Source organism: Balaenoptera physalus (genome assembly GCF_965194825.1).
Source record: "Balaenoptera physalus genome assembly, chromosome: 2".
In the NCBI taxonomy this organism is placed as follows: domain Eukaryota; kingdom Metazoa; phylum Chordata; class Mammalia; order Artiodactyla; family Balaenopteridae; genus Balaenoptera; species Balaenoptera physalus.
In genome coordinates, this window is record NC_138883.1 from 48,198,431 (window position 1) to 48,219,607 (window position 21,177).

The window sequence follows — 21,177 nt, forward strand, 5'->3', positions numbered from 1 at the left end:
AACAAAATTAAACAAGTTTCTTTATTGAAGGATTTCTATGAGCCTTCAATATATATTCATATTCATTATGATTCATTGTGAATCTTCAGTAGAATGTTATTTTTTTCCAAATTTATTTGACCAGGAGATCTCCCCTCACTTTCTAGTAGTACAACTATTAGCATTTGAAGAACTGTTTATGGGGTTTATGAAATTCCAATCTTGAGAAAAAACCAGGAAGCTCCAAACTGACTTTGATTTGAAGAGTCTCCAGGACTTTCTGATGGCCACCTCAAAATGAATGGCAGGTCTAACTCTTAGTTTTGTTTTATTTTGTTTTCATCTTTCCCTTTGGATTTTGGGTCTGGGCAGTGGGTCCCAAAGCCTAGAATGGCTCCCGAAGAGATCCAGTCTCCCTGAGGGCTTTGGACCATAGCCAGTGTGTAGCTGATTGGCTCTACTGGAGTTGTGTAAAATATGCAATGTAGTCTAGTGCTTGAGAGCACTAGTTCTGGAGCTGTGCAACTTGGATAAGTTACTTTATCTGTGTCTCAAATTCCTCATCTGTAAAATGGGGATCATAATAGCTTCTAACCCATGCGGTTATGTGAGGATTTGATGACATAATACTTTAAAAGCACATAAAACAGTACTTGGCACACGGTAAATGCTAAAAACCATTAGCTATTATTGGGTCTGGACTTCAGTCTCTGAGGCTGCCCTATACATGGAGATGGTAGGAAGGGAAGCTCTTTGTCTCTGCATTTGCCCAAGTGGGAGGCTCTCAACTGGTGGATTCAGTCTAAGTGTAAATTAGCAACAAAATTTTCTCGCAAATGCAATCTTGCCCCTCAAAACTGACCACACATAAACAGCATCATTAGGGAATGCCTGGAAACATATGCTTTCTTCTCAGAAAAGGTAAGCATTTGTTTCTATCTGAATGAAATATGATACCTGGCTTATATGATTATTTATGGCACTGTACCTTTGTGTTTATGAAATGTTCAAGAAGCACAGATCATCTTCATAGAAAATAAAAGTATCCATAAGGCTGAATAAGTTTTCCTCATCTCATCTCACTATGACCTTCAGAACTTGCTTATTCAATTTAATAGTTACTGGTGCTGGTATACAAATTGTGGGCTGCTTCTTTCTGATCCAGCTTCAGCAGTACAACTTTGAATGGGGGAGAATCCAGGGCTTCTGGCCCATTCTGGAATGATATCAGGTCATCTAAAGTTTAGAGGATATCTATGAAGACAGGAATGGAAAACACATTCTGCTTACTCCCACTACGTTCGGCTAAAGTTAAGCTCGTATGTATTTTTTTGCCAGATAATACCATCTAATGGTGGTCTATGTTGAGATAACCTGATTTATTTTAACTGAGTTAAATGAACTCAATAAATCCAACAATTTAATGAGTTTAACTAAAGCTATGTATCAGTTCTCACATTTTCCCCGAGCAAATGTGAATGAAAGAGTCATAGCATTATCTCTTTCATGGATGGAAAACGAGACAACGACAAAAAGGAAAACAAATTTCGCTATGAACAGTCATTAAAGAACTCTTCATCGATTCATAATCTGCACTTATCATTGATTTACTTTGCTCTTAACATTGGATTATTTTCTTTTCTCTCATATCTTTCTAGGTAATGTATGACTGCACATATAAATAGTTGGAATGAAATGCTTTAATATGTTAATAGTTTATATTAATGTTTAATATGTTAATAATTAAAATCATGTTTAGTAATTCAGAAGTTTAGGTCGTATAGGTTATCTCTGCTGGGTTCTAGATCAGTGATGTTATTTAAGTGGGTTTCCTTGAAGAAATCACAGGATAGCTAAAATATTAAGATTCTTGGTTTACAGCTGGAAGTTAGATAAACACAGTATGGTAACATCAGTTATCTTCTAAAGATCCAACACTTGGATTGAGCAGTCCTTATTAATATAAAATAAGAAAACTAGTGAATTTATTTGCAGTTTGATAGAAAAATAGTCCTTGGGTTATGAAAGATGAGAAGATGTTATCCTAAGATTTCCCCGGGGGAACTAAGACTTGTTTAACTAAATACCTTGGGTTGAAGGGAGTATATACCAATAAAATTGGAAGTTATTTATGGTAGGTAAATTATAATATGTAACTATATATATAATCATTAACTGATTAACAAAATTATAATTAATAAAGCAAGCAAGGAAGCAATGTCCTAATGTCCCATAAATAAATGTATATTAATCATTCCACAAGATGATATAATCCATCAACAATCCTTAGTCTTGCTGAATCTCTCTGTCACCCCCAAGGTCAAAGCAGTTTGAGGATAGATTCTGTACGTAAGGATGCTAGAGTCATATTTAGATTAAAAGCTAGAAACAAAAATTCCACTTCTTGGTGTAAATCTTAGAGAAAATTGCACATGTACACCTAAAGAAATGCACAAGGAAGTTCACTGCAGCAGTATGATCTATAATATTTGAAAGTTTACAATTTTAAAATGCCCACCAGTAGGTGAAACGGATGAACAAATTATAGAGTATTCTCATAATGGAATATGACCAATAGTTAAACTGAAAAAACTAGATCTATATTATGAATCTTGAAAAAACAATATTAAGTGACAAAAACATGTTGCAGGCTGATACTTGATGGTGTGATAAGACTTGGATAACTTATTGTAAAATTTGTTTAAGATGCACAAAACCATACTGTGTGTTATTTGTGGATGTATACTTTTCATATACATATATTTGTATATATTTCACATACATATGCTTTTCATATATATGAAGTTACCTTTTCATTTGTATATAGTAAATTCAGGAAAGTAGTTGCTTCCAGGAGGGAAGGAGAATAGCTTCGGGAAAGGATATAAAAGGGACTTTAACTGTATGTGTAATGTTTTGTTCTTAAATAGCAAATATATTAATCGTATGTTAAATTTTTAAAATTCTGAGTGGTAGGTAAGGTATCATTGTATAATACTCTGCACTTCACATGTACTTAAAATATTTCATAATAAAAAAAGGATTAAGCCATAGGTACAGGCTCTTTTAGACTCACTACTGTTATTCCACCTTTAAAGGATAAGGAAACAGAAAGTCTTTTTCCGAGGAGGATACATTTGCCTAGCCAAAGCCAAGAGACAATCCAATCTCTTCTTTTGGACAGAAGAGACAAGATATTTTATTATTGCTCCAAGACAAGTTTGCAATCTGGAAGGACTTCTAGTTAATAGTTAATACTCTTCTAGGAGTGTTACTTTGGGGAATTCAAGTAATGCACTGTTGTTTGTAAATAAACTTGAGTCTGATCTTTTATCCAAGTTTATGTGTGCTTGGGTGAGCCCTGACTAATTTCCCTGGCCCTGGTCTTTCCCAGCTTTTCCCAGCTGGCCCTCAGCTCTCTCCATCAGCAAACAGAGCGCCGCTGACTCCGGCAGGGAGTCCCTAACCAGCTTCTCTCCCTGCCTCACCACCTCTGTCTGGCCCATCTTGATAAGGACGCTGTTTTCCTGCCAGATTAACGCATGACAAGGCATGTGTGTGTGTGGGTCCCTAGAGATTCTGTCCACGCCTGACTCACTCTCCACACCTGAAGCTGGCTCCAGCCCCAAACCTTCAAGTCCTCTCTTGCTGCCAATAATTCAGCTGTTTCTCTTCCTGAGTTCCCAGGATTCTACTGCATTTGGGAAAAATACACTTCTCTTGCATTTGGCTTGGCCATCACTTCCCCAGCCAAGGCCAGATCTCCTGGTATTAGATGTTCTCCTCACAGCCTGGACTTCTCCTTTGAGGTCACATCACAGCTGCAGTTAAATAATTAATTTCACAATTAGTTTAATGTTTGCTTCCTCATCTCTAATGTAGGCTCCCATGAGGGCTTGGACTATGTTGCTGACATGGTGAGCAGCACCACGATTAACGAATGACTGAGTGAAAGCAAACTTTGTTTATACACAGAAAATTGTATATGTATATTTTAAGAATAAAAGTGGAATGTCCTAAAATTTTAGTTTTTACAAGTTGTCCCTTTTAAATGTTTTCAAAAATTTTTGAAAATATATTCAGAAAATAGCTGATTATAATGAACTCTTTATGCAAATACTTCTCTGTGAGTGTAAATAGTGATTAACATTTTGCCGTATTTCATCTTTTTCTTAATCTATCCTTTTCTTTGCTGAAGTATTTAAAGCAAATCCTAGATGTCATGACACTTCATCCCTAAATACTTTGGTACAGTATAAATGTGAAATACAGCTCCACACAAAAAGCTCATTTTCCTAATTGCACATAACAAAATTGAGAACAATCTTTCCATCTAATATTCAGTGTGCTTTCAGTTTTTCTGATTGCCTTTCTACAATTGTAAAAAAATTCTTTCTACAGTTGCTTAGATTCAGGATTGACTTTTTTTAAACCATTTTTAAAAATTGAAGTATAGTTAATTTACAGTGTTTTGTTAGCTTCTGGTGTACAGCAAAGTGATTCAGTTATATATATACATATGTATGTATGTATGTATATATATTCTTTTTCAGATTCTTTCCATTATAGGTCATTACATGACACTGAATATAGTTCCCTGTGCTATACAGTATGTCCCTGTTGTTTATCTGTTTTATACATAGTAGTGTTTATATGTTAATCCCAAACTCCTAATTTATCTCCCCCTCCTCATCACCCCATTATGCCCTTTGGCAACCATAAATTTGTTTTCTATATCTGTGAGTCTATTTATGTCTTGTAAATAAGTTAATTTATATCATTTTTTAGATATAAAATATCACATGTAAGTGATATTATATGATATTTGTCTTTCTCTGTCTGACTTACTTCACTTAGTATGATAATCTCCACGTCCATCCATGTTGCTGCAAATGGCATTATTTCATTCTTTTTTACAGGATTGACTTTTTGACAAGACTATTTCATAGGTGGTGCCACATCCTTTAGATTGCAGCAGCTGAGGAGGGTCACCGTAGCTAATTGTCCCACTGTTAGTGTTGGCAAGATTTATCTGTGTGGTGAAGGTAACAGCCTAGTCTCTCCAATATAAAGTTTTTCTTTCCTCCTTATAACCAATAAGTAATCAATGCTTGGCACCCTGCAAATATCTAGTTCCCATTGACCTTTCTTCTAGAGTTTTAGCATTTGTTGATGACCACAGCCTGAATCAATTACTTCATTAGGGATCGTAGAATAGATGTTTTTGGATTTTATCATTCCTTTATACACTTAGCAGCTCTAAACATTCAGTAACGTGGTGCTTTCTGGCATCTATTATGGCTACGTGGATATTTAGAAATGGAACTTGTGTAGGAAAGGCACTATAAATGTGCCAATTCTTCCCCTTTCATTGCCATTGTAGAAAGAGAGTTCATGTACAAGCTAATTCCAATGGACACAGATTATTTTTTGAGGGCTTTTTTGAGTATTTTACAAATTCCTGGATTTTTAAATATTTAGTATGATTTCAGTCAGTCTTGATTCTTTTTGATTTGCAGGTTGACTGTGGAGAACACATTCAAGCTGGCTCCCTCATTCTTTATAATTGACTGTGTTCATCTTTAAAACACTTCATTACTTTCTGGCACAACAGAATGCTCAGGGTCACGTTATACATTCCCTTCCTTCCTTCCTTCCTTCCTCTCTCTGTCTTTTTTTTCTCTGCAAAACTTAGTCATTCCTCCAAGGATCCTCTTTAGTGTTTTTGGTTTTTTTTCTGGGAGTGGGGATGGTATTTAGAGATCTAACTCTAAGTATTGCAAATGATCACTGTTATTGGATTTTTCAGTGGTCAGAGGCAGAAAATATACTTTAAAAATTATGAGGTCATACTGATATTTCCAGTAAAAATATGATTACAGAATTCTTACTTAAATTGTTTGATTTTATTCTAGTATCCATTTTTAACCTAAAAATGTTGTTTCCCTATAACATTATTGCTTATTTATTTTATCCTGCCATATATAAAAGTTTCAAAATAACAGTAATAACAATATGAATATTACTATTACTAACAAAACTAATAAATGATGCTGAAACTTATTTGCAGTTACTGACTATATCCCATCATGTATATGTGGTCAAACAACTATGTTCTGAAGTTACTTGAAGTTTTGCCTTTCTCTGTGAAGTTATGTTACCAATATGACATACAATTAGTTTCATTTATTCCAATTTGCTTTCAGTCTATAGAGATTTCTCTTTTCATTTTGACTTAATTTTATTGTTTGAATGAGTGAAAAGAAGTACATGTCTCCTGGTCAAACTATAACAAGGTATCTTAAGAGAAATATTGCCTCCATCCCTGATCCTTCCATTCTGTTTCCTACCTCTTCTATGTGTAACAATTTTTATTAATTTTTGATTTAAACTTTTAGTGTTTATACTGTGAAAATATAAGGACATATATATGTATATATATATTCCCCTTATTACCTAAAATATAGGATATTAACACACTATTCTTCACTTTGCTTTTTAAAATAATAACTTAATAATATGTCCTGAACATCATTCTATATCACTAAATCAAGTGCTGTCTTAATTATTTTTTATAGCTGCATAGATTCAACTATGTGGAGGCACTTTGTTTTTTTATTTAAACCAGTATCCCACTGATGGACATTTGAGTTGATTCCAATCTTCTGCTATTATAAATAATGTCACAATAAATAATTTGTGTATATATAATTTTTTCCTTTGGGATACATTTTTAAAAGTGGGATGACCGGGTCAAGGGTAGATACATATCATTCTTCTAGTTATTGCTAAATGCCCCTCTTCAGGGGTTGCACAATTATGCATTCCCACCAACAGTGTATAAGAGTTCCAGTTCCTAGGATAGAAAGCCCAGAGATAAACCCACGCACATATGGTCACCTTATCTTTGATAAAGGAGGCAAGCATATACAGTGGAGAAAAGACAGCCTCTTCAATAAGTGGTGCTGGGAAAACTGGACAGGTACATGTAAAAGTATGAAATTAGAACACTCCCTGACACCATACACAAAAATAAACTCAAAATGGATTAAAGACCTAAGTGTAAGGCCAGACACTATCAAACTCTTAGAGGAAAACATAGGCAGAACACTCTATGACATAAATCACAGCAAGATCCTTTTTGACCCAGCTCCTAGAGAAATGGAAATAAAAACACAAATAAACAAATGGGACCTAATGAAACTTAAAAGCTTTTGCACAGCAAAGGAAACCATAAACAAGATGAAAAGACAACCATCAGAATGGGAGAAAATATTTGCAAACGAAGCAACTGACAAAGGATTAATCTCCAAGATTTACAAGCAGCTCATGCAGCTCAATAACAAAAAAGCAAACAACCCAATCCAAAAATGGGCAGAAGACCTAAATAGACATTTCTCCAAAGAAGATATACAGATGGCCTACAGACACATAAAAGAATGCTCAACATCATTAATCATTAGAGAAATGCAAATCAAAACTACAATGAGATATCATCTCACACCAGTCAGAGTGGCCATCATCAAAAAATCTAGAAACAATAAATGCTGGAGAGGGTGTGGAGAAAAGGGAACCCTCTTGCACTGTTGGTGGGAATGTAAATTGATACAGCCACTATGGAGAACAGTATGGAGGTTCCTTAAAAAACTAAAAATAGAACTACCATACAACCCAGGAATCCCACTACTGGGCATATACCCTGAGAAAACCATAATTCAAAAAGAGTCATGTACCAAAATGTTCATTGCAGCTCTATTTACAATAGCCAGGACACGGAAGCAACCTAAGTGTCCATCATCGGATGAATGGATAAAGAAGATGTGGCACATATATACAATGGAATATTACTCAGCCATAAAAAGATATGAAATGGAGGTATTTGTAGTGAGGTGGATAGAGTTAGAGTCTGTCATACAGAGTGAAGTAAGTCAGAAAGAGAAAAACAAATACAGTATGCTAACACATATATATGGAATCTAAGGGAAAAAAAAAAAAAGGTCATGAAGAACCTAGACACAGGTTCTAGGAATAAAGACACAGACCTACTAGAGAATGGACTTGAGGATATGGGGAGGGGGAGGGGTAAGATGTGACAGGGTGAGAGAGTGGCATGGACATATATACACTACCAAATGTAAAATAGATAGCTAGTGGGAAGCAGCCGCATAGTACAGGGAGATCAGCTCAGTGCTTTGTGACCACCTAGAGGGGTGGGATAGGGAGGGTGGGAGGGAGGGAGACGGAAGAGATATGGGAACATATGTATATGTATAACTGATTCACTTTGTTATAAAGCAGAAACTAACACACTATTGTAAAGCAATTATACTCCAATAAAGATGTTTAAAAAAAAAAAAAAAAAGAGTTCCAGTTCCTCCACAACAGAAGAAATTGTAGGAGTTTGGATTTTTGTCAATCTGTTGGTAGAGAAATAATATCTCATTGTATTTTTTTTTAACATCTTTATTGGAATATAATTGCTTTACAATGGTGTGTTAGTTTCTGCTTTATAACAAAGTGAATCAGCTATATATATACATATATTCCCATATCTCCTCTTTTTATTTATTTATTAAAAAATATTTTTAACATCTTTATTGGAGTATAATTGCTTTATTTTTTTATCTCATTGTATTTTAATTTTAATTTTTATTAGTGTGAGTGAGGTTGAAATCTTTTCCTATGTTTAAAGGTCATATGTTTTTATTTTTCTAGAAATTATCTATTCATGGCTCTTCCAAATTTTCTATCAGGTTGTCAATCATTTCCCCCTCAGTTTTACGGAGATGTCATTGACATATAACATTGTGTAAGTTTAAGATGTACAAGGTGATGATCTGACACATATATATTGCAAAATGACTAGTATAATAAAATTAGTTAACACCTCCATCACCTCACATAATTACTATTTTGTTGTTGTTGTGAGAACATTTAAGATCTACTTGCTTAGCAACTTCCAAGAACATACTATAGTATTGTTAACTATAGTCATCATGCCGTGCATAGATCACCTTATAACTGGAGGTCTGTACCCTCATTCCTCCACCCAGGTTGCCAGTCTTTTTTTCTCAGTCTATAATATAGACTCTAGATCTTTATATATTACAGAGATTAGCTCCATGATGAACATCGCAAACACTTTCCCCAATTTGTCCTTTGTCTTTTACCTTAACTTATGAACCTTTTTGTCATGTGAAGGCTTTTTTTTATCTTATTGTGCCTGGATATTGAGTCCTAGATAGGAAGATTTTCCTTACTCCGAAGTTTTAAATGAATTCACTCATGTTTTCTTTTAATACTAATATGGGTTATTTTTGTACTTTTAGACCCTTGATCCATTTAGAATGTATGCTGGTATATGGTATGAAATATGGATCCAATTTTACCTTTGTTTACATGGCTATTCATTCTAAAATTTCTAAGTCAAAAATTTTTTAATTAAAAAGAATATTTTAAAGTCCATCTTTTCTCCCCTGATTTGAAATGCCATCTATATCATTTATTACATTTCCATATCAATTTGGCTCTAATTTTGTACTTTCTGTTGTTCCATTGGTCTGTCTTTTCATGTACCAGTACCATACAATTGAATTATAGAGGCTTTTATAATATGTTTTAATATTTGATAGGGGTTGTGTTTCCCCCTTCACCCCCATATTGCTTATCCTTTTCAGGCTCTTGCTCTTCTGGCTATTCTTGCTGGTTTATTTATTTATTTTTTAGCATGAAGTTTAGAATTCATTTATCTAGCTCCAGAAAAGAAATCTGATGTTATTTTTTTTATCGGGATGGCATTCCATTTATTAAATAACTTAAAACTGGTATCTTTTTCACATTGAGTCTTCCTATCCAGAAAACAATATGTCTTTCGATATGATCTGGCTTACTTGTATATAATTTTTAAAAACAAAAAGGGACAATATTTTGTAATTTGCCTTTTCATTTTATTAACTGTATATCTTGGAGATGTTCTATCCCAATATACACAGATTCATCTCATTTTTTTAAGGCTATGAAGTATTCCCTTATATGAATGCACCACAGCTTTTTTGTGTCCTTTTGAGGGACATTGTTTTTGCTACTATAAATATGCTACGATGAAAGTTTCTAGACATGCATGGGCAAGTATCTTTGCAGAATCAATTCCTAAAAGGGGAATTTCTGAGCCACAGTGTATGCACACATTCAGAGTTTTGCCAAATTGCCTTCCAAGAATTATATTATTTCTCACTCCAACAAAGGTTACATGAGAATGCCTGTTTTCTCACATGCTTGCCAATACTGTATAGAATCAACGTTTATAATCTTTATAATCTGATGCTTTAATCACATTGGCAGCAGCTCACCTCGGTCAGCTTCTCTAGTCCCCACTGAGCCTACATGTGAAATGACTGAACAGAAGTCACTGGGAGTGCTCTGCCTAGGGGTATGTTTGAAACTATTACATGGATTTTCATGGCACCTGGGGAACCCTGGGAGATGAATATGCCTCAGAGCTTTACTAACCAGGAGTGAGGAAGTTTTTATCTTCCAATTTCCCATCTACCGGTGGATTGAATACTGCTCTCAGGGTCACCAATTCTGACGCTTCTGGCTCGGCCTGCAAGCTTGTTCCCTGGCCAGGGGGAGAATCACAGGTGTTCTCAGTCATCAGTGAGGTGAACGCTGAGAGGGTAGGATGGGGCACCAACAGTGTCAGCTGGAGATCTCTGTCAGGAAACCACACTTCATGCCCAAAGAAGCAAAATAAAATAATTCTTATATTGCCGCAGAGGGTAGAACACAGTACAGAAACAGATGTAAGATGTAGAGCTCTTGGAACAGGTATAAATAAAATGTTACAGGATTGTGCGAATGGAGAGGGGGAGGGGATGAGAACGACAGAGAGAGAGAAACCATTCACTGAGTTTAAAAAAAAAAAAAAAGGTCTACAGCAGGCACTGTGCAAACCTTCTCAGTAATCTATTGATAATGGTTTGGTGCTTAAAGTCAACTTTGAGCAATTCCAAATCGCCTTGGGGCAAGGACTCCGTGAGATAAGCAGACTCTGGGAGAGTGAACAGTGAGGAGAGCATTTCGACTGGACAAGAAGAAAGGTGATTCTCTTACCCGCACCTGGTGAAGGGTTTTCATTAACTCCTTAGACAGAAGAAATTGTAAGTTTATGTAAGAACCTCATTGTACATTTTTATACAGTTTATGGGATGTTTTAAACTAACCCCAGGGGCTTCCCTGGTGGCGCAGTGGTTGAGAATCTGCCTGCCAGTGCAGGGCACACGGGTTCGAGCCCTGGTCTGGGAGGATCTCACATGCTGCGGAGCGACTAAGCCCATGTGCCACAGCTACTGAGCCTGCGCGTCTGGAGCCTGTGCTCCGCAACAAGAGAGGCCGCGATAGTGAGAGGCCCGCGCACCGCGATGAAGAGTGGCCCCCGCTCGCCGCAACTAGAGAAAGCCCTCGCACAGAAACGAAGACCCAACACAGCCAAAAATAAATAAATAAATAAATTAACCCCAGTCATTCTCAACTAATTCTTCTATGATTTTCATATACAGCTCTGAGTAAAGGAACTACTGTAGGCATTGTTGTTGTTATTATTTATTTGTTTGTTTAGTTATTTAAATGTTCATTACATTCTTTCATTTCAAGAGGTAAACTACTTCCCAAAAGGTGGTACAGGCTCTGGACTCAAACTGCTTGCATTTGAAGCCCGTCTCTATAATTGCTCAGCTGGATGACCTTGAGCAACTTTCCGAACATCTCTGAGCTTCTGCTTCCTCATCCGTAAGATAAGGAACCTACCCCTTAGGAATGTGGTGAAGATGAAAGGAGCCAAGTCTACTTAAATGCCTGGCATGTTATGAGTACACCATAGACATCAGGTGTTTTGTTAGAATAACAGTTCTCGGAAGCCTCAATTATGGAAGTCAAGGTTCAGGTGCTCCAAATAAATACAACTGGTGAAACAGGTCTCCTGGCAGAAGTCTGCTTCATCAAGCCCATCTGTGCCTGAGCATGCCCGTGCTAAAGGCAGGGACAGACTGGTGGGTCTGGGTGTCAGTATTTCACATTTTCTTCTTGGCCTGTGGACACACTCAAAATCACGTGTTTGAGGGGGACAAGACTCCAGGGCTGTAAGTTTTTATTGGCCTAATAAAGAGTAGAGGCTTGTCCTGAGGAAAGGGCACCCAAAGAGGTCCAGAAGCAGCATGCTTTGTGAAAACTGGCTGAAGAGGTACTTTGCTTCTACAATAAACAGCCAGGCTGCTTTTGTCACCTGGTGAGGAACTCTGTCCTATGCATGCAAAAATGCCCCTGGTGAAAATAAAAGGACTGTATCATGAGCATCAAATGCACAGTACTTCCTGGCATATTTAACACCTTTCAAAAAGAAAAGAAAACAAAAACAAATAAACAAACCCCAAAGAATTCCCTGGATGATTATTGCAAGAATATAATTCTTTGCCATTAATTAGTATCTGGCTTATGATAGAGCTGTTTTTCCTAAGGAGTCATGCAATCTAAGAAACGGGCCCAACAAGAATGTGGGCTCCTTAGAAATAAAAGCCCGTGTAGAGCCCAAATATTTCATGCCTGTTCTTTCATGATAAACAACTTCGATGAAAGCTCTCGCACTCGAATCCAATTCCTCTTGTGCCAACTTTTGTTCAGAGCGTGCTTCTCTCTCTCTCTCATTTCATCACTGAATAGAATGATTCTTAGGGCCAAAAGAAGTTATGGAAGCACCGTAATTTAGTTTTAATGTACTGAAGTTTCATGCTGAGATGACAAAAATCTTATCCACTTCAGGGTCTTTTCTATTCCACTCCTGGTAAGAGACACTTGGATAACTAACTGGATAGAAAGTTTTCTCATGGAAGATCATTTAAGATGTTAATGTCACAAGCCATTGAAGAAGAAAAAGTCTCATTCAGAAATGCCACATTTATACACTGAAAATCTTGTTTTTTATCCATATATACTTTATGGAAGATAATTCTGGAGGTCAGATAATGTGAATATCTAGGATGGAGTTGCCCATCAGAATTTAAGGGCAGTGGGTTGGGATGCTTATGGGGGAAGTTCCTGTGAGAGGAATTTTGTTTGTGGCAAGTCTGGGAAGATCAGGACACCGATCTGTAAAAAGACCAGCCTCCTTAAGACATCTTTACTAGCAAAACACATTTTTCCTTAGGAAGAGCAATGAGCTATTGCATGACAGCAATGAGAAGAAAAGGGAAAGCATCTGAAAAAAATGGAAACTCACCAATTTTTGGTTTCTGCTCTGCTCACTGGGATACTGAGTTAATCAGTTTATAAGAAACTACTACTCTTGAACTGTAGTTGTTCTACAGAAAGTGGAAATACAGAACCTATTCTAATTACTGAGAGTCTGTTGCTATTTTGTTGTTGCTGTTGAATTCTTTTCCCTAGTTTATGTTTCAGGTATGAATAAAATTCCATGAATGGAATTTGGTAACATTCCACATTGAGTCATAAACAACACATAGTCAAATCCCAGTTCTCGATGGGCTATTAATCCGAAGATTTATTTCCGAATAACCCTCCCCAACACACCCCCTTTGCTGCTCAAATGGTTAGTCCTATGGCTCCTTTAGTTCAAATATTCCATGTGGTTTGTTCCTGCAGTTTTGAGGGGCTTCGTCCTCCACATAGGATGGTTTTATGGAGACCGGGGCAACCTGAGTCCCTGAATTCCATGCCTTCCAAGGCCAGTGTGTGGAGCAGGCCACACTACTGTGTGTATGCAAAGGCTGTTCTCCAGTTGGGGAATAACACACAGCTGGGTTTATATTTGGTGTGCTGTCTACGAAAGTGGAGAGAGCCAGTAGCCTGGGCTAGAAAGTCGTAGTCAATTCATTATTGTAATCATCATGTCCCTGTAAATCATTTGTGCCCCTCATATGGGAAACTAGGCTTAAGTGGAGAATCTGGGGGTGAAGAAAATTTAAGGCAAGGAAATAAAAGGAAAATGTCAAAATCGGTGTCTAAGATAAGTCATTTTAGATTGGTTCTTATGGGTATAATTCCCAGGACTTTTTGGCAAACTTGAGAAACGTGGGGAACTAGAGGAGAAACAAGCGGGGCAAAGTGTCTGCAAAGTTCTACCAGTCCTTTAGGGCCAGAGGGAGGTTATTTTAGGATCAGAAATACGTGCTTTAAAAATGTGCCTATTTTTTGAGTTTGGATTTTCCATAATTATTTCCTATGTTCTCTTTATTTAGTCAAGTTTTTTTTTTTTAATGTCAATGATAAGCCACAGCAGCAAAATCAAAAGCAGTATGAGTATATGTGTTTATAAGTATAAAAGACAATACTAAATCGATTTCGACTGGGTCAAGGGGAACTAAAGAATGAGGGTGTGTGTGTGTGTGTCTCTTCTTGAGTCAGAGCTTCAGTGGGAATTAACATGGAGAAAACATATATGACTTCCTGCGGACTTTTATTTTCTGCTAAAATCTTGGAAGATTTGTGTTTTACTTATAAGGGAGGCTGTTTCCCATTAACAACACATATAATACTAAAGTTATATTTATAAACTGCTTAATAGAACTAGAAAAATAGGATGCTTAAAGAAATTTTACTTCGTGTTATCAAAGAAGAAATATTTTCTAGGTATCATTTGTGTAAATCCAAGTTTTGGTATATTAAGTTTGCTAAAGAAAGATGGAAGGTAGTTACTCTTAGGTGGTTTTTCATCTGAAAAATCTTAGTCATAGATTTCAACTTGTTTCTATTTTACTTTTTCTTTTACCTGGAATAAACTTGACTTGCTTGGTTTATTAAAAGAAATCTTGTGTTTTTATAACTACTTGTCAGACAAAAAAATGGGCAGAACCATGACACTTCATACCATTTTATTGGTAGTTCTGCGAGGAAAAGATATCAGTAATAATATTACTAATGTACTAAAAATGTTTCCCCAGGATGTTTGACTTTTAAAACTAATTTAGGGACCTCCCTGGTGGCGTAGCGGTTAAGAATCTGCCTGCCGTTGCAGGGGACACGGGCTCCATCCCTGGTCCGGGAAGATCCCACATGCAGTGGAGCCACTAAGCCCTTGTGCCACAACTACTGAGCCTGTGCTCTAGAGCCCGCGAACCACAACTACTGAGCCCGCGCACCTAGAGCCCATGCTCCGCAACAAGAGAAGTCACCGCAATGAGAAGCCCACGCACCGCAACGAAGAGTAGTCCCCGCTCACCACTACTAGAGAAAACCTGTGCGCAGCAACGAAGACCCAACACAGACAAAAATAAAATTAATTAATTATTTTAAAAACCCAATTTATAACCTAAAATCTACAATATTTATTTAAAGTGTGAACTACAGTGTCACAATGGAGCCAAATAGCCTACTTTAATCATTCTCTTGGAAGAGACTTCCTTCTCTCCTCTTTCTACTCCACCTCCCAGCCCTAAGCATTCTAAGTAATAACCTACTGTATATTACTATGATTTAAAGGAGTGGTTTATATTACATTACTCCTTTTCCAAAAGGATCTGGGGTGATTGCTTTTTTAGTAGAAGCTTTTGACAAAAACTGAATAATGAATAAAAAGAAATGTTGACGTTTTTAGCAAGGGTAGCAGTAAGTGGAGAAGAAAGAAAAGAGTCTGGCCATTAGAGGATGAAGACAGCCCTTTGGGCTGGGGATCACATCCCTTGCAATTGCCTGAGCTTCTGAAGGAGGGAAATGGTGTTTGGTTTCCCCATGCAGCGCTTTGAGGTGTCTCACCCTCGGAACCCACATTCAGAAGAAAAGTGAGATAAGTACACAAGCAACCGTTGTTCTAAACAAATCAGCAGTTGAGTGACTTTTAAAAGTTTAAGAGGCTATTTTAAAAAGAAATACAGCTGTAGTATTGTCAAGTATATAAACTGAATTAACTGCCAAGTAATATTCTCTAATTTTAGTTACTGGTGATGATTCAAGTTTTTGCTGAAATGCTAGATATTTTTTGACCTTTAAATCATGTAACATGTTCTAACTAGTTTAAAAAGAACTGATTTTAAATTTGGGTGTATGTAAATTCTAGTTTTCTGATAACTGTTTGGTTTTGAGCATATGTCACAGGAAAAGGAAGAAAAAAGAGGTTTTGCTCGGAATCAAGCCATTGTGGTTGTTTTACTCCCAAGGTGATATTCTTTAAGGACATGTAAAGGGGGTAAGGAAAAAAATCTTAAAAGCACCAGTGTTCACATAAGCAGTGCCTGAGTTGCTTCATTGAATGTAAAGCTGAGAAATCTCCTGATAACTGGTCATCAGTCCAAGTGTTGACAATCTATTCAGCTTACCGACATTTATATGAAGCCCAGAGAGCTGAAGAAAATCAAATCAGATTTTAAAGCAGTAAAAAGAATGACATAGTTAAAATATAAATGTCTTTCTTTAAAACTGCTCATTACTAGGGGAGAAAATATCAGATTGCTGAGAGATGAAATGTCTCAGGTCACTCATTGGACCTCTGTGGGCCTCTGTGCTCCTGGAGCTGCAGAGAGATGTAATTCCATGACTCAGAGCATCACACATCAATGTCTCCCTCACGGGCCTTCCAAGAGCCAGAGGATGGTAATTCCCAGAGCCGACTGCATGAGGGGGGAAAACTCACCGCGGGGGAAGACAGATGTTTTGCAGTAAGTGTGAGCAATTGGCTGGAGGGAACAATTACTTTTATCTTTGCTACTGAGCCTTTGGATTCCGCCAAGGATATTTATGCTGCTCGGCAAAGACTGGATTTTAATTTCTTGGCAAAACAGACACACAGACATCTCTTTTACAACATCTAGTAAAATATCCTGCTTTGTAAACACTCATTCTGCAGGGTTTAAAAACTCCAGTGGGGGATTAAATCACATCTGCCTCCTTGAACCTTCAGAGAGGAAAGAATCCTTCCGGAAAAGAGAACGTTACAGCGGGAGTTAACAGAAAGGAGTCTCCTTTGTAAAGGTATTTGGTCTGTTTCCTCTTCTTGTGAGTGTTGTCGCTGATTCTGAGAGACAGTTTCAATTCTTGAGGCCACTTAAAAAAATAGAGCAATACCCGCCCTCCCCCCCACCGCCCCCCGGCCCCCCTTTTTGTTCCTCAGAAATTCTGGAGCACGACAGATTCATCTTATCTTTCTTCCTGTCTGATGTGAACATGGCAGTGTAATTTCAGCTCTGGGAAGTCACTGAGACCACTGGAATGAGAGATTAGTGAAGTTATTAAGTGTCACTCAGGGCAGAATTTCCTAGAAAAGCCAGGCCAAGGATCCAGGCATAAGTGAGCTCCTGACACATGGTACTAAACAAAACGGACAGAAATAAAACTTGGAGTTCCTGAAACCAACGCCCTTCTCCTATGAGAAAGTGCTCTGACAAGGAAAAGTGTTTTGCATGGTGATGCAGATGGCCTCCCGGCTGTGGCCACGCGACTTAGGAAGAGGTGAGAGAAGGCGATGGACGTTTGATGCGGGCTTGTGATCAGTCCCTGAAAAGTTACTTTGTTCAAAGGGAAAGGTATTGGGTAGAAAAAACACCACGCTGATTTTTTTTTTTTTTTTGGTCTTCTAAGTGCTAGGTATCTGGTACTTGGTAACACGCAGCCTACCCACACGCCCCAAGTTACGTGGTATATGTTACAGGCAGTCATGAAGGTGATATCCCTTAATTCAGGTTCTGATACCACTAACAAGGATTTAAATTTTCATAGTTTAAGCCCCAGTTTGATAAGTACAAATATTCTTTACACTCAGCCATGACAACTCTATAATTTCTAATACAGAACAAGGATGATGAGAGAGTGTGTGTGTGTGTGTATCAAATAAATAAATATAACTCTCTGGTTTGATACCGGTGTCAGATGTTGTTAATTGATCACGCATTTCAATAAGCTTTCAGGATTCTTCTCAACAGAGTCTCCAGGGAGCTATCACCCAAAAGACTCCTTAAAAGGATGTAAGAGTGTGTCATGAAACAAGAGGCAGGAATACCGGAACGCCTTGACTTGGTCCAGAAGCAGAAGGCTGTTGGAACCTTTTCTTTTCCTTTCATCTCTGTTCCTCCATGAGCATTTAGGGTACGCAGAGTAATGACCCCCAGAGATGTCCTAATTCCTGGAACCCATGAAAATGCTATTTTACATGGCAAAAGGGACTTTGATGATATGATTAAGTTAAAGATCTTGAGATGGGGAGATTGTTCTGGATTATCCAGGTGGACACAGTTTAATCACAAGGGTCCTTAAAAGAGGGAGGCCGGGGCTCAGAGAAGAAGATGTGACAATGGAAGCATAGGTTATAGTGATGCAACCATAAGTCAAAGAATGCAGGCAACCTCTAGAAGCACACAGAAAAGGCAAGGAAATGGAATTTCTCCCAGAGCCTCCAGAAGGAATGCAGCCCTGCCAACCCATTTCAGACTTCTGATCTCCAGAACTGTAAAATAATACATTTGCTTCTTTAAACCACTAAGTTTGTGGTAATTTGTTACTGCATCAATAGGACACGAATACAGCTTTTACTTCATTTAATCCATTGTCTACTGGCTGAGAGAATGGCTATTTTTTCCTGCTCCTCAGTTCATGTGGCAAAACATGGCCTCCCCAGGGCACCCAAGCTTACATGTCGCACACAGATTCTGACTCAACCCTCTTGGTTCCATTTCCAAATTCTAGAAAGAGAATGTGATCAGGTTGGCTGGGGTCAGAGGCTCCCCCTCTGGATGGTCAGCCAAAACCAGGGTGTAGGGTCACACAGAATAAGCAAGGCTGCCAGGAAACCACCCGCATGGGTGGGCTGGGCAACTCCAGAGAAGAGAAGCAGAGCAGACCTCTCAATCGGGTATCTACTATACTGTTAATGCCTTCATTTATTGACTTCCTAAATCTGAAATTTTATTTTACAAATTCCATGTGTTGGGGGTATTGCAGATTGATCCCACTAATGGTTTCATGCCTCTCTCTATACCTTTTGGTAGTGTCCTTCTAACCAGATCTGACCTTGGCCACATGTCTTGCTTTGGCCAATGGGACAATAGCAAACAATGCAAATGGTCTTGTAAAAGTACTTGCAGATTTCTGCTTCTTCTCTTGGAGCCTTATCCCTGTCATAAGAGCAGGCCCAGGCCAGCCTACTGGAAGAGGAGAGGCCATGTAGCACAGAACCAAGTCATCCCAGCTGAGCCCATCCTAGCCAGCCAGTCCCCACCCCACCCAAGTGCTGACCACAGATGCCTAAGCGTGCCCCACTAGCCCAGCTCAGATTAGCACAATTGCCGAGCCAACCCCTAGACTCACGAGCAAGAATAGATGTTACTGTTGAATGCCACTGAGGTTTCATGGTTGTTACACAGCACTACTGTGGCAATAGATAATTGATATTTCCTTAATTCAATTGCCCTCAAGGCTGATTCTAATTATCTTAGACAAAAATTGGCTTTCAGCATCTCAGCCAGAGATCAGACCTGAAGTACCAGAAGAGTAGGAAGGCAGATTAATGTTTTTTTGCAGGTCTCCTATTTATCCAGCCCGCTGGCCCTATGCTAAGTGCTCTCACAAAGCCTACCTCATTAGAGCCTCATAAACACTCTGTGAGGTGGGTTTGTTTATAGATGAGGAAATTGAAGCTCAATGAGAGTTAAGTAACTTGCTCAAAGTTGCTTCCATACTATATCCAAGAATGCAGATTTGATCCCAGCTCTGTCTGTTGCAAAGCCTCCTCCTGACCTCAGGCCACTGTTCGGGGCCCAGCATGTAGATGGTAGCAAATAAAAATATAGGATTCTTAAGTTTGAACTTCCAGTAAAAAATAATTTATTGTTTATTGGAAGTTAAAATTAATCAATGTCCTGTATTTTACCTGGCAACCCTACCAACGTAAAGCTCACTTTTTGGTGAGGGAGAGATCTATAGTAAGTATGGCAGGTCTCATTCCATCCTAGTAAGAATACATTTGAAAATAACCAATTGTTATACCTGCAGAAGTCATGCATACTCCGAGGGCTTACAAGGGAAGGAGGCTGAGGCCTTACTCTCACACTCCCAAGAACCTCTTTGTAAGTTTTGTGAAAGCAGAGTCATAGGATTGGATTTTCTAGTAGAAGAATAGCTGCATTAGAATGGGGAACCATTTTTTGAGGAAGTGACATCTGAGATGAGATCTTATAAGAAAAAGGAGCTAGCCATGCAAGGATCTAGAAGAAGAACACGCTAGGAAAAGGGAATGCTCTTGTGGCAAAGGTATTTGAGAAATAAAAGTAATGCTAGTACTGCTGAGATGGAACTGAAATGGGAGAGGGGTAAGATGTGGCCCGAGGGGCAGGGTCAGATCGTGGAGTGCTCTGTAGGCCATGGTGAAGGAGAACTGTATTCTCAGTGGGATGGATAAATATTGGAGAGCTTTAAATATAGGAGGAATGTAATCTGATTTTTAGTACTAAGGGTCACTGTGGATGTTATGTGAAGAGACCATGAGCCAGTGCAGGGTGAGTGTGGTTGACAAAAGCAGAAGTAAGGGGACCAGTTAGAAGACTATTGCAGTAGTTCCTGAGAGAGATAGGAGATGGGGACAAGGGTGCAAGAGTGGATGGATTTGGGGTATGTTAGTGGGGTGGACCTAGAAGTACTTGCTGATGGATTACAGGTAGGGAGTAAGAAAAAATGAGGAATGAAAGCAGATTTTGGCTTGAGCAGCTCAGTGGATGCGGTGCAATTTAATAACATGGGGAAGCCTGTGGAAGGAACAGGGTTGGAGTGGAAGAATAGGGTTCTGCTTTGACCATGTTAAGTCTGAGATGTTTAAGAGACACCCGAGAGGGACTAACAGGGAGTCAACTGAACTGTCATTCTCTCCTTCCTTTGTCTGTATGTCCTCTCTTTCTTTTGCTCCATGTAAATCCAGAAACAGAACTCAGCACATCTCTTAGATACTTGAATAGAATTCAGTCACACAAAAAAGCATTAAGGAGCAATGTAAACTGAAGACTTCGTTCAGGAGATGAGGGAGGCATTTCATGTCATAAATCCCATAGCAAACAGCTTAAACACTAATGAGACAATTGTTTCCCAAAGGCTCTTCCTGGTCCTTGACCTCATCTTCACAAGTGTTTTCTCTCTCTGATTTTTCTTTTATGTAGCACACCCAGTGTCTCAGGCTCTTTTTCAAAAGTATTTCTGCTGTGCACTGACCTCCTT

At 38.2% G+C, this 21,177-nt stretch overlaps 2 long non-coding RNA genes across 2 annotated transcripts in view; one reads left to right on the plus strand and one right to left on the minus strand.

Moving 5' to 3' along the window:
• LOC309654456 overlaps positions 1-21,177 on the minus strand; it is a 354,889-nt gene that overhangs the window by 245,668 nt on the left and 88,044 nt on the right. The window lies entirely within an intron of this gene.
• The window catches only part of LOC309654453, a 59,057-nt gene that overhangs the window by 25,414 nt on the left and 12,466 nt on the right, over positions 1-21,177 (plus strand). The gene's annotated exons all lie outside the window — the stretch shown is intronic.